This window comes from Megalobrama amblycephala, linkage group LG16, assembly GCF_018812025.1.
Source record: "Megalobrama amblycephala isolate DHTTF-2021 linkage group LG16, ASM1881202v1, whole genome shotgun sequence".
Classification (NCBI taxonomy): Eukaryota; Metazoa; Chordata; class Actinopteri; order Cypriniformes; family Xenocyprididae; genus Megalobrama; species Megalobrama amblycephala.
In genome coordinates, this window is record NC_063059.1 from 8,397,776 (window position 1) to 8,411,404 (window position 13,629).

The 13,629-nt window shown below is 36.4% G+C and overlaps 1 long non-coding RNA gene across 3 annotated transcripts in view; it reads left to right on the forward strand.

Moving 5' to 3' along the window:
- Positions 1–11,053: 11,053 nt before the first annotated feature.
- Positions 11,054–13,629, forward strand: part of LOC125249790 — a 4,704-nt gene continuing 2,128 nt past the window's right edge. The window contains exons 1-2 of one of the 3 annotated variants that reach the window (XR_007180644.1): positions 11,054–11,204; positions 13,093–13,270. This is a non-coding gene — a long non-coding RNA (uncharacterized LOC125249790). Of the gene's footprint in view, positions 11,205–11,776; positions 12,181–13,092; positions 13,271–13,629 lie in introns of those variants that run through there. The other 2 variants (XR_007180643.1, XR_007180645.1) reach the window with 2 other exon arrangements.

Here is a 13,629-nt window from a genome sequence, read left to right on the forward strand (position 1 = left end):
CTTTGGATTTTTTTTTTTTTTACAATTTTTTTAAAATTATATATATATATATATATATATATATATATATATATATATATAATTATATATATATAATATATATATATATATATATAATGTTACAATTAATGATGTTTTACAAGTCATGAGTCATTTTTATAATTTATAATTTATGAAAACCTCATCTATGAAAGCTAGATAACATTATCTTGACCAGTCAGCAGAATTAAAAAAAATTGATTTACAATTTAACGTGCTCACTTACTGTTCAATAGTTAACAGGAAACTGTATGAGGTGAAAAAGTGACAACTTTTACAGGCAAACATTTTGTTGGTTTTTTTTTTGTAGCCATAAAAACTTGCAGAAAAGTCAATTTGAGTGGCATTTTTCACAGGCTGAGTGCATTTTGACACAGTATTGTGTACTTTATCTTGAAATAAATGCTTTTAAAAAATTCGAAAACCATTCCAATTGACTTTCAGTTAATTTACATATATGTTCAAAATGATTTGATGATTGCCACTTAAATGCTATATAAAAAGCAACAAAATCTGCAATCTGGATAATGTCTGCGCCCTTTGAATTCATTCAGAGATGCTCCAGAACAATTTTCAGCTTCAAAACCACAAAAGTTCTGTAGGCAGCACTCAAGTTTCATAGTCAAAATGTGGCCTTTTGCCATCCCCTATTCAGCTGTGGCTTTAGGAGAAACATGCATTTTAGTCTTTGAGACAAAGGAACTGCTTTTTTTTTTTTTTTTTTTTTTTTGCTTTACCCCACGAATGACTGATTGTGTTTGCAGTACCCCACATACACCACAGTGCTATTTTTCTTTCTATCTTTCAAGCCAGTCTAAATGAAGCCAAACTATACAGCCTTAAAGGCACATTCATCACAGTGCGCCTGCGAGCTCAGTGCAGATGTAATGCAAGTAACTGATTGCTCTCTCTTTCTCATAGGCAAAAAAAAAAATAAAAATCTCGACTAGAATTAGGGCTTTTCATCGGCAAATATATTTCACTTGTGATTAATTGCAACACTCAAATCCCGATCATTTTTACACAAGAGAGAGCATTTCGGCTTTGTAAAATTGATATAAAGAAAATGCAAATCGTTGGTGTTCTTGGCACCAAACATATGCTGCCACGATGCCAACAAGCCTGCCCCTGACGATCCCAGCTGGAAGCTTGCAAGACGTGCTTTTGGCAAAAGACTTTTTTCCACCCCGTTTTGCAAATGATCGGCAATTAATATGCCAAGCATCCAGAGCTTATTCTGCACCTGTTTACATGCAAGTTTAAACTTTGTGAAATGCATTACACCATATACTGAAGGTTTATATGCCTTATATTTGTATCGATTTGTCCCAGTTGGGATTTCTATAGCCTATGGAAAAAAAAATGTATATGTGTAAATTTTTTAATATCATCTTGCATACCTAGTGGCATCTTGGGAACTTTTTTAGTCGGGACCAGTGCATATCCAAGCATGAGCACCTGTGAGCAAACTTACGAAATTATTTACATATTTCCAGTCAGCCATTTTAGGAAGTTAAAACTGTGGTCAATGCAAATTAAAATTTGCGGGTAAAAGAAAATATTCAAATGACACACTTGCATTTGTACAACTGGCAACCGGCCAGATGCATTGAGCATTTCCAGCTCACGATTCAAAATCCAGCATTATTTCTCTCTGTCACCGTAACATGCGTGTTTTCTTTACATTTGAAATATGCGCTTGCATAGACATGCAACATTGGTGAAATATTACAGTCGCACTTATGAAGATGTTATGCTGTAAGATGCTATAAGTGCTTCATGTAAAATGTTCAGGTTGAAAACTCAGTCTAGACGAGGGACGGAGTGGGCTGTGTTAATCTTCCTCTCTCTCTTCTCTCACAGATCTTCCTCACTGCACAACTTATGATGGATAGGAGGCCTTAATGAGCTTCTTACAAGCAATTAAATAATCAGGGAGCCCTGCTGTTTGCCGATGAGGCTTTAGAGAGCGCTGACAAACGGTGGGCCATCAGCGCTCCAATCAACAGGACACGGCGCTCAGTGCTGTCACCAATGCTATTTTAAACAATGACTCTCTGCACTGCCGAGAAAACACTCATAGGAATTATGTTCGCAGGAGTGGGAAAGTTTTGCAATTGTATCTTTCTTGGCCATACAGATGCTCTGTAACAGTTTGGTGCGTTTGGCAGATGAATATGAAATGAATAGTTCACCCCAATATGAAAACTGCCATTATTTACACACTCATGTCTTTCCATACATGTATGCTGTTTTATTCATGGAACGCAGTAATGGAATTTCTCGAGAATCTTTACCGCAGATCATTTCAACAGCAGTTGGTGACCATGAGATTTGAGAAGGGAACATTGTCTGTGTGTAACAACTTAAATTTCAGCCTGTTTCTAACACAAAGCTTTCATATAGCTTCAAAAGAGTTGAAGTACGCTTTCTATGGGAATACTTTTATCATTCTGCAACGAACACACACACAAATCTCCTTTTGAGTTCCATTACAGAAAAAACAATGGAAGGACAATTTGGAATGACGTGAAAGTGATTAAATAATGACAGAATTTTAGGTTTTTAAAGGAATGAATACGTTTTATTTAGTAAGGATGCATTAAATTGATCAAAAGGGACAGTAAAGACATTCATAATGTTACAAATTTCTATTTAAAATAAATTTCAAATGCTGTTCTTTTGAACTTTCTACTCATTAAAGAATCCTGAATTAAAGAATAAGCACAAAAATAAGCAGCACATCTGTTTCTAACATTGATAATAATAAGAAATGTTTCTTGAGCAGCAAATCTGCATATTAGAATGATTTCTGAAGGATCATGTGACACTGAAGAATGGAGTAATGATGATATTTCACAACCATTACGGTTTTTATTTTATTTTTGATCAATTAAATGCAGCCTTGGTGAGTATAAGAGACTTCTTTCAAAAAAATGTAAAAGTCTTACCGACCCCATATTAAGTTTTTAGATCTGTAACTCCATTTTTTTACCTGTTATTCTGAAACAGGCCAGATGTCTTTAAGCTTTCATTCTCCCATCAATGTTTTTTTATTAACATTCTGTAATTAGTTTTAAAACTTCAGTTAGTTTTTGTCGCTCCAAATTTAGTATTGAAACCAATCACCTCTTGCTTTCCCAGTTTACAAATCTGTCAACATACAGCTGACACATGTACAGACAGTCTTGGTGATAAAGTTCACTTCCAGCTTCAAAGATGGGTTATCACCTTGTTATGCCTCATAAAGTGCTGTAACATCTTCTTTATAATTAGCCATATTTGGTGAAGTTGCAATAGTATAATTCCTGCTGTGACAGGAAGAAAAAAAAAAAAAAAACACAGCAAGTGCATTTAATTACAAGAAGTGGCATGTTCAAAACAGGGGGGCTTATGGCTATGACATGCCAGTATGTGTACTGAGTTCTCAGCTTCTTATTTCTCACCCATAGGAGATGGAGACGGGGGCTGGGCACGCCTGGGTGCCACAACACCTCTGCCACAGTGGTGACTTCCTCTTGTAGAAGTGCACTTGTTCGCTCCAGTGGAAGGGTAAGATACTGGAGAATGACACAGCGAGCGCATGCCGCAAAAAGTAAATATGTTGCCTATTAATAGGTTGGTGGACGGGTAGAACCTGGAGCAGAACCGCGAGGCGCTGGGGGAGAGTGCCAGGAGTGCGACTCGTTTTGGTGTGTGTGTGTGAGAGAGAGTGGAGAGAAAACCGCTGAGGGAGCAGATTCTTAGCACAGCGCTGGCACAGGACACACTCACATATGCGCACACTCGTTAGCGCATACACATGCATTGAAACACTGCAATCAAAAAGATCAGTTATATGGCCCTAAAAGTATTTGGGAGGATGGGAAAAAAAACACTTTAAAATGCTTGAATGGCATTGCATTATATAACAAAAATATCAAACCAAGTGGCATTTCTGAGAAAAGTGTCAGAATACGTTTGGCTTTACTGTACTGTACGTTATTATAGTTTTGATTTTATTATAGTTTCATTTTCAATGTTCAATTTAATTTTTACACTATTTATGTTAGTTTTAGTTTAGTTAAAATTTTCCTGTATACTCAGTTTTTATTTTAGTTTTAATGTTCTTAAGGAGACTGCATTTATATTAAAAAAAAAAAAATACATTATGAATCATAAAACACATTTGTAGTTTTTGTTAGGGAAAAGTAATAATCATTAATCTGGTTTCTGGTTTTATGTTTTATGCAAATATTGGAAATATTTTTTTAGATCATGAAAATGAATTTTAGTTTATTTTCTTAGTTTTCTGGGCATTTTAATTATTATTATTATTATTTTTAATTCTTATTGTTTAATTTTTTTTAATCCAAATTGGTATTTCTAAAGACTAGACAGGGAAACAAAATCCAGCCCTTTTCTTTCTGTTTGTATATATATATATATATATATATATATATATATATATATATATATATATATATATATATATATATATATATATATATATATATTTTTTTTTTTTTTTTTTTTAAATACACATAAAATGTCCAGATTTTCCAAAAATAAAAAACGGATACACTTCCTTGAGGTGAATTATTCTCATAAAATCATACAATGTATTTTAGTTTAGCTTTCTGGAATTTTTTCCCCCCACCTTTTTAGATTTTATTTTTATTTATTGTTTTCTCTTGTAATTTTAGTTTTAGTTAAACATGTCTGTATGTGTCTGTATGGATACAAGTAGCATTCATATGGATTAATAATGAAATCTCAGGGCCGCACAGAAACATTTTGGCACGAACATCACTCCCACGAACAAACACGCAGGCAAAGAGAAACCGATCAGTTGGGGACACAACCATGAAATTTGTTCCTAACTAAAATAATTAGTTAGAATAAAAGCACTTTTCATGTAGAAAATCACTGTTAATCAGAGCGTTAGTGTAAACTTTGATGTTTGCTTGGCCATATTGTCACAACAAAGTGCTGGCCAGTTCATTTCAGCATGCTTCCATATGGCCGGCTGCCACTTGGAGAGCTACAGTACACGCGCTCACCCAGAGATACACGCGCGCGCAAACACGCTTAATCAGCGTTTTATCTTTTCTAGTTCAACATAGACCAACCACAACTATTGCTGTTTTGGGCAATACGTTTTTTTAACAGATCATGATATATGAGCACATTTTACTACAGAGCCCTGGAGAAATATTGAGACACAACAGCCTGGCTACATGCTTCTCTGGTTCCATGCAAATTGCACAAGCTAATTATGATCTAATAACTGGCAGACTGTCCAGCATTATTACAGGAAGAGAAGGTTAAATTAATAGCTTATCATCTGCCCTAAGAATCAGTCATTTGTTTTTAACGGTCATAATTCTGACATTAAATCTTCATTACCTGTCAAGATCTTAAGGGAGGTCTGTCAATTTGCTGCCTCAATGAGAATTAAAGCAAGTATTGCTCAAGCTAGAGTCTGTTTTTCAAACAAGACTAACTTCATTACCCGGGGCCACATCGTGGAGGCTGGGCCCGAAGACATCTGAATTCTTCAGTCTAGAGAGGATACGTACCTGGTCCCATGAAATAAGTGTGCATTTTGGGAATTAAATGCTTTCAGGATGCAGTTTTATAGCTACTGGCTAGAAGAAATGCTAAGTGAGGTTGTTACGTCCTCATGAATATTAGCATACAACATTTGTGTTTAGCATATTCAAGTGGACTTTAATTTTCTCGGAAAATGCTGCGAGACATATCTAGTGGCCCAAAGTGGTATTTTCTGTTTAGTTTTTTTTTTTTACTAATGGGTCATTGCCCAACAATAGGTTGCCATGAGTGGCAGATGAATAGACTGTTTTCTGCTATTGCTATTGCTAAATGCTAATAATAAAATGCAAGCAACCATATCACTGCAGTAGCTGTGAGGCAAAAACACATCATATCTTTTGTTGTGTATGTCAAAAGCTATGCATCTATGCTATTTTGACACAAATTTACTTTTAACTTGCTAAAGTGGCTAATACTGCTACAATATTTAGCCCAGTGTTTGATCCATGTGTGAAGGTATGCCTATACGGTTGAGCTTTCGCAGGCAATTTCGCATTTCAATAGGAACTCATGTGATCGGGAATTTCTCATGAGGGTGATTTCTCACAAGTTTTTCACATGAGTTTGCCATGTTGACCAACAGAAAGCTGCTTGGTTTGAAAGTGACTTTTTTGTGAGCTGTGCATCATACATCGCTTCATTCATTTTTTGCCTGCAAAATGTTGCTAATGTGACCATACCTATAGGCTATAAATCACACTTTTGTTGTTTATGCATTTGCCAAATGGTCAATTTTTTGTTCATAATTCTGAATATTTTTGGGCCATGGTCATTATAATAAATTTTAGTTTGATTTTAAGCACTTTTTTGTTTACTTTTGTATGATGAACAGTTTTGGTACTGTGTTGGTACTGTAAAACCTTATTTGGTAAGATGGGATTTTGTAATTACATTCGACGTATCCCGGTGGAAATGCAATCAAAAACAAACATTTTTTTTTTTTTTTTCTGAGAAAAATCTGGACTGTAAATGGGAAACCTGAAATGTGGAGGATTTGGCTTGAGCTCCAGAACTGATGAAACCACAGGAGACACAACAGCTTTAAGGAAGTGAGGCAGATCTTTCTGTGCAGCATTCTGTTTGTTGTGGGTTGAGTTTTCGCAAACAGCTTCAGGCTAAAGATCGCTTAAGGACAAGTACGCTAGGTAGAGAGAGAGAGAAACAAAGATAAAGAGTCTCAGCTCTGCGCCTGTCATATAGAAAACAATATCGTGGCCTAACACAACGTTTACTGACGGCTGAGGGACAGCGTGACTGAATGAAAATGGTCAAATAAATCTAAATCAATCAAATGTCCAATATAAATACGAGCAGTGCCAAGAGGTGACGTCCCAGAGGCTGGAACAGAGCAAAGCGGGGTGATCCATGTGAAAGGACTGCCTGTGTGCTGGAGAGAAATATACGCTCCGCGTCAGCCACCACAGTCAGATCATTATGAGATTAATGATACTCTCTGTTAGAGCAGATACGGCATTATACTGTAATTGAGCGTTTTCTGGGAAGTGCAGTATGGTCGTTGCCATACAGCAGATATGGCTTTATAATGTAAGATGTTTTCCTGGAAGTGCAATATGGATTTGGCCATCTACCCATGAGTCTGTTTACTGCAGTTTCTTCTGTGATTTTTCAGATGGTGATGGGTTTTTTATGTTATTTAGATGACCTCTTGAAATTTTTGAGTCTCGCTGGCACTGACAGCACTACCATTGTCCCACTTTTTAACAAAGTTAAGATGGTGATATTAAAAGGTGTCGACTTATGACAATCAAAACCTAAAAATGCTCTTTTTATTTCATTTATTTACTATTAAGACCAAAAAATACATTTAGTGAACTTTAATTTTCTTCAATAAATGTTTTTTTTTTTTATTATTATTATTTATAGGCTATATAAAATAGTTATTTAATTTTTTTTTTTTTTTTAAATATAACAATTATGTTTAAAAATTCAAGTAATTTTAGGGCTTTCAAAATTAATGCATTAGCACATGCAATTAATTTTTTTAGTAATATTTAACGCAGTCTTTTTTCCATCACCCTTTCTGGTGTTAAATGCTTTTTGCATGAATAACAATTAAAGTGCGACAAGACACAAAAGAGAGCGGTACTGGCACACTGTCTGTGAATCTCCTGTCTTTGTGACAGACACACGAATCACGCGCACAGAAAGCGCGCCGGCCGCATCGAGTTCTCTTTTGCGCTTGAACGGACAAAATCACACAAAATTACGCCTCTTTTGTTGAGTATCCTTGTAAGCACAGTCTTAAATAAGTTAAATAAAGTTTTAAATGAACATAAAGAGTTGTGAGGAAATGAGATGCGTGTCAGATCCACGTCATGTGCGTCAGGTCTTAAAGTGACAGCAGCCTAATAAACTTGTTGCAGTCTGTCATTAAGGTAAATCAAACAACAAAAGAAAAAGAGTAAATCACTCACTGCTCTTATCTGAATAACGTTTTATAGCTTATATAAGCATATTATATAATAAGGATTAATCTATATTTAATTTATAATTTATGCAGTGAAAACTGAAGTAGATCAAATATTTAAAATATACTGTCTTTATGTTGTTTTTATACTAATTTGTAGATTAAATGTGAAATTATTGCAATATAAAAATATATAAAAACTTAATGTTAGGTGCGATTAATCGCGATTAATCACAGAAAAAAATTTGATTAATTAGTTAATTTTTTAATTGATTGACAGCACTAATTAATTTATTTAACAGGTTTGTTCTAGCCAGTTTATTTTGTCATGAATACTAATGTTTTTTTTTTTTAAACGTGTGGCTTTTTTTTTCTTTTCTTTTATTTAAAGGAAATTATTATCATGGCAATCTGAGGGCAAAGGAGCAAACACAACAGTACAGGCCGGCAAAATGTATTCATGTCAACACAACTAAAATTGATTAGGTAAACTTCTGTTCTACAAATTTCAGTTAACTGCATGCAAAATTGCACAAAATTAATTTGTGACAGAAATGTTTCTAGAATTGTGTTGCATTAACTCTAATAAAAAAATGACTAAGCAGCAAAAATCCATTTATCTGAGTGTGTAACCTCTGTACAAAAGTTGTTACACTCAAATTGCTTATGGCAAATGTATATAAAACATTTCAGAGAGAGAAATTGAACAGTTTCGGCTGAAAGTGTGTAAAATTGGCCAATTACGTCCCGAAATTCATCCAGCTACCCAATGACTCCAGAAACAATGAAAAGGAAAAAGCCAAGATCTATCAGCGATTAGAAATTGCCAAATAGTCTTCTCTCTCTCCTGATTTCTTCTTCCAGCTCTACCTCCTCCCTCTTCTCTTTTCTTTTCCTAACCACCTGCCATATAAATAACCCGTTAAAAATGGACACCTCAAATTGAGCTCTGGCTAAAACAACCAAGTCATTTCACCTCCCGACAACAATTGATCAATTGTAATTACCGACCTGCGGATTGGACCTAGAGTCTGCCTGGTGCCCCGGGGGGACCCTACAGAGAAAGCAAACAGCAGTAACAGGTAGACTCCATAGGACAGAGCAAGAAAGGGAGGCTTTTAATTGCTTTGTGCAGTGCGTAATTGAAGGTTCAAGTGTGTTGCCATGAAGAGTGTGACTTCACTTGGCCTTGTCTAATTAATCCCGTCACACGATCCTTCTGCCTTCAATTTTCACATTTGGCTTTCATTGCTAGGTGCGAATAAAGCTGGAAATATAGGATGGTAACTGTATGCTGCTTGCTGAGCCAGATGCACACAAATAAAACCATATGGAGGGATCCCATTGTTTTGAATCCAAGATAAATGATTTCAAATCTCATGCGCAGAGCAGCGGAAAATTGAAAACATAATGCTGTTGTTAGCATTGTTTACATATGTCTAAAAGATGAAGGGTATGGCTATTTTACATAATGACAAAAATAATGTTTTTTGATGGTTTGCTTTGGTTTCCTCCCAGCTTCTAACATACATGATTTTATATTGAGGATATCGTGAAGTTATTTGCTGCTCTAGTGGTGGAAAGGAACGAGGAAATGTCTGTAAGTTGCACAAAGCAACAGGTCTTATCAGTGTCTACACACCTGTTCAAAGTTTTGCGATCAGTAAGATTTCTTGAGCAGCAAATCAGCAGATTAGAATGATTTCTGAAGGATCATGTGACACTGAAATGATGTTGAAAATTCAGCTTTGCCATCACAGGAATAAATTACATTTTAAAATATATTAAATAATAGAAAACAGTTGTTTTAAATTGTACAAGAGACACAAGCACAGGAAACTTCTTTCAAAAACGTCTTGCCAACTTTTGAAAGGTAGTGTGTGTGCATGTATATATGTATAATACTCATTTTTTTCTCACTATCTCACTAAGAGAAATATTAAGAAAACAGAAATTTTCTTAATATGAGAGATAGATTCATCTCTCATCGTCTCTATATGCGATGTTAATGCAGCGTGCCAAAAGTTTGGCCAGTTTTTACTTTCATTTTCTGTAGTGAATAATTGACTGGCGTTTGAGACTTCTTCACCCACATAACTCTCACGCAAAGTTTGCACATTGTTTGTGTGACACCCACAACTCGCCTTCATGGTTTAAAATGAAAACATTTTCAATATTGCAACATGGCATTTTTCTTTATCACCAGTTGCTTGCAAATCACAAATCGTGCGTGTCATTTCCCATGATAATAAAATTAAGTAAATTATTAAATAAATTAATAAATAAACAATTAACAAGCAAACTTAAATTTGCTGATGCAGGTACAAAAATACTTTTTTTTTCTTGCCCCCCCCTAACTCGAGAGTCAAGTGTTGCCCATGTATGTATGTATATATTTACAGTTTTTACAGAATGTACAGTTTGACACATACCCGCCTCCTATCACTCACTTGTCTCATTCGCTCCAGTTGAATGGTGCTTATATTGCGCTTAATTTTACTCATTCCCGCAGGTTTCGTGTTCACACCAAAAACACACGCAACACTGATCTTATACAAAGTCCCTTTAAGACAAGTCATTTCACTCGGCGGCCGTCTTTGAAGCGCCTCTCGGGCATCCTGGGCATCATGCAATCTCTTTGAATGGGGAAACATCAAATTCTCCAAAACTGTTCGCCAACCTTACGAATTAAATTTCATATTTGAAATCACCAATGAAATCTAACAACAACCGGCTCATAAATTTAGTTTCTAAACGCTCGAATCATGACAAAAAAACTATTTTTCAGGCTGGATCAAGCTAATGCGCATGCGCAGACCTAAATGCGCGTCTCTTCGGAGGCGCGCGTCTGACTGTTTCTATAGAAACCGGTGATTCTAACGGCCGCTGAAGTGACGCGATGACTTTACCAGTCGGCGATTGGCTCTTATTTAGAAGGCGGGGCTTATTCCGCCATATTGCGCGTTTCACTTTCTCCCATTCAAAACAATACGAGCAGGGACGTGCACAGGAATTTTGAGGGGCAGTTGCTCTGACCTAAAAAAAAGGGCACTCCCCTACCAACCCCCCAGGACTGAGAATAACCGTGGTATAAGCGGAATAATTGACTCCGCTTCGAGTCGTGATCGAATCACCACCTCAGGTGTGCATTATTTTTCTAATAATTCAACGGCCCGTCGTCAATTATTCCTTACTTGAATCACAGCTTAAATAGTGTTTTGACATCGACAACCCAAGTGCATTTTAAAATATTTTTATACCACTTTTTAATGTGTGATTGTGTAAAGGTTTTCACGAGATACCTACCTTTCGCGAACTTGCTTCCAACACTCGTTCTCATGGAGGCGCGGTGTGCGCGCGCGAGTATGTGAGAGAGACGCGTGAGTGAGACGCAGCTGAACGTTTGCTCTATGAAAGACATTGACAAAGACGAAAACTAAGGACATTTAATCTATAATTTATTTCATTTTAGTTAGTTTTGCCAAACACACATTACAGTTTTGGTTAGTTATGGTTTTTTTTGTAATGCCTCGTTTTTATTTTTATTTCAGTTAACGACGATGTTTTTTCCCACCTAGTTTTCGTTTTTTCGTTCGTTTTCGTTAACGATTATAACCTTACTCACCTTTCCGACAACGTTAAGTCGTCTCACCCGACAACCGCGACAATCTCCTTCTAGTGCCGCTCATGCAGGCTTAGCTCAGGTGCCGGTCGCGTGCAGCGCTGCAGCCACGTAAACAGAGTTTGCCCTTCCCCTACTGACTTTTACTTTCGGACGGGTGCCCGAATATGGAAGTAAATGAGGCTTATCAAGGCCTACATGAAATTCTGCATCCATTGTACGATTTTTTTATTTATTTTTTTCCACCTCGGAAGGGCAACGTGAGTCGAGAAGGGCATATGGGCAGTTGCCCGGGCAACCTGAGCAACCCCCCTGTGCACGTCCCTGAATACGACTGACACGTCTTGTGTTATTCTATAGTCTTTGTCTTATATAAGTGGTGCTCACATAAAGCTGCCTCTCAAACATTTCATACCAAATTGAGTTGTTTTCATGGCGTTTTGTGTGTAAACAGTCACAACATTATGTCGAAATTCCCGTCTTGGCGAGTATTCAGGTAAACACAATTTGGGAGCATAAATAGTTGAGAAAGACAGCACAGACAGTTGTGTAACTGCATATTGGATCCATGCATAATCTCTTAAAGTGACATCAGCCTAATAAACCTGCTGCTGTCATGTTAATCAAAAAACAAAAGACAAAAAGAAAACTGCTCTTGTAACTTTAATTGTAAGCATTAATCTGTATTTAATTTTTACAATAAAGACCATCCGGTGTTATTTATTTATTTTTTTTACATTTAATTACTTTATTTAATTTCTGTAGTGTTTCTTACCTGAATACTAGCCTACTGTTAGATCCCACCTGAAAACCTGAAGCCATTTGTCTCTTTATTCTAATATATTTATTTGTTTACTTGTGTTTGTTTTTGTTTTTTTTTAGTTCAAAATTTAGTTCAGTTTCAAATAAAGCCTCCCTTTGCTTATTGCAGGAAAATTACCCAAATTATCAAAAAATGATGAGATGATAATAAAAATATCTGTGTGGTGGTATATATGGCAGTTTTTTTCCCATGGTATCAAAAAATTGGTATAAATTTTTGAGGTAATATAAATTTTTTCAAGGTAAGTTAGAAATTCCAGTATCATGACAACACTCAATATATATCCTTAATTTATTGCAGTTATTGCTAGTCAGAACTTGAAGGTACTGGGGGAAGAACATTCTTATTCAAGAGCGTTTAATTAGACAAAAATTTGTACATGCCCCTGAGTGTAATATTTTTAGTCTGTTTTCCTGTAAGAGGAAAAACTAGGACATAAACCCTTGTAAAAATGTTACTACTTTTACTCATTACCACATTGTTACACCACTTATATACTTATCTTGAAATATTAGCCTAATAAACCACAGAGAGGCACAACTGGTCTGGAGCGCGCAATAAATAAACACCCTATGTTCTTCCCAGCAGGACTTAACGACGAGCTCTTTGGCTGACTTTCGCTACAAGACGCCGACAACACCAGCTTTTCTTCCAACGCAGTGTTTACACAGTTACATATGTCTGGACTCACAAAAGCGCTGGAGGGTTGTTGCCCATCATGGCCCGTGCTGCATCGCTAAGACACGAGGAGCACGGCGCAACAGTACGTACCACTTCCTTCTGTTCACAGCACATCTGAAGTAGGCAAACTGCACTTCTACTAACACCCCTCCCCGATACCCGTGTTGCCGTTGGACGGCAGCCACCAATCACGAGCCAACCGAGTTAACACAACTTCCGTTCAGCACAAGGAACCATCTGTTTTTAAGGCAGAAAAGAAATAAATAAATGCATGCACCCCAACACACACTTGCACGCGCACACACACACACACACTGTGCATCCCTCGTACATAGATGCACAACAGAAAAATGTGTTTTCACAATGGTTTTTATTCATCCTTGACCACATGCACTCTCTGTCTTTTTGCATGGATCAGTATGACCAAGAAGTTTAGCAAGG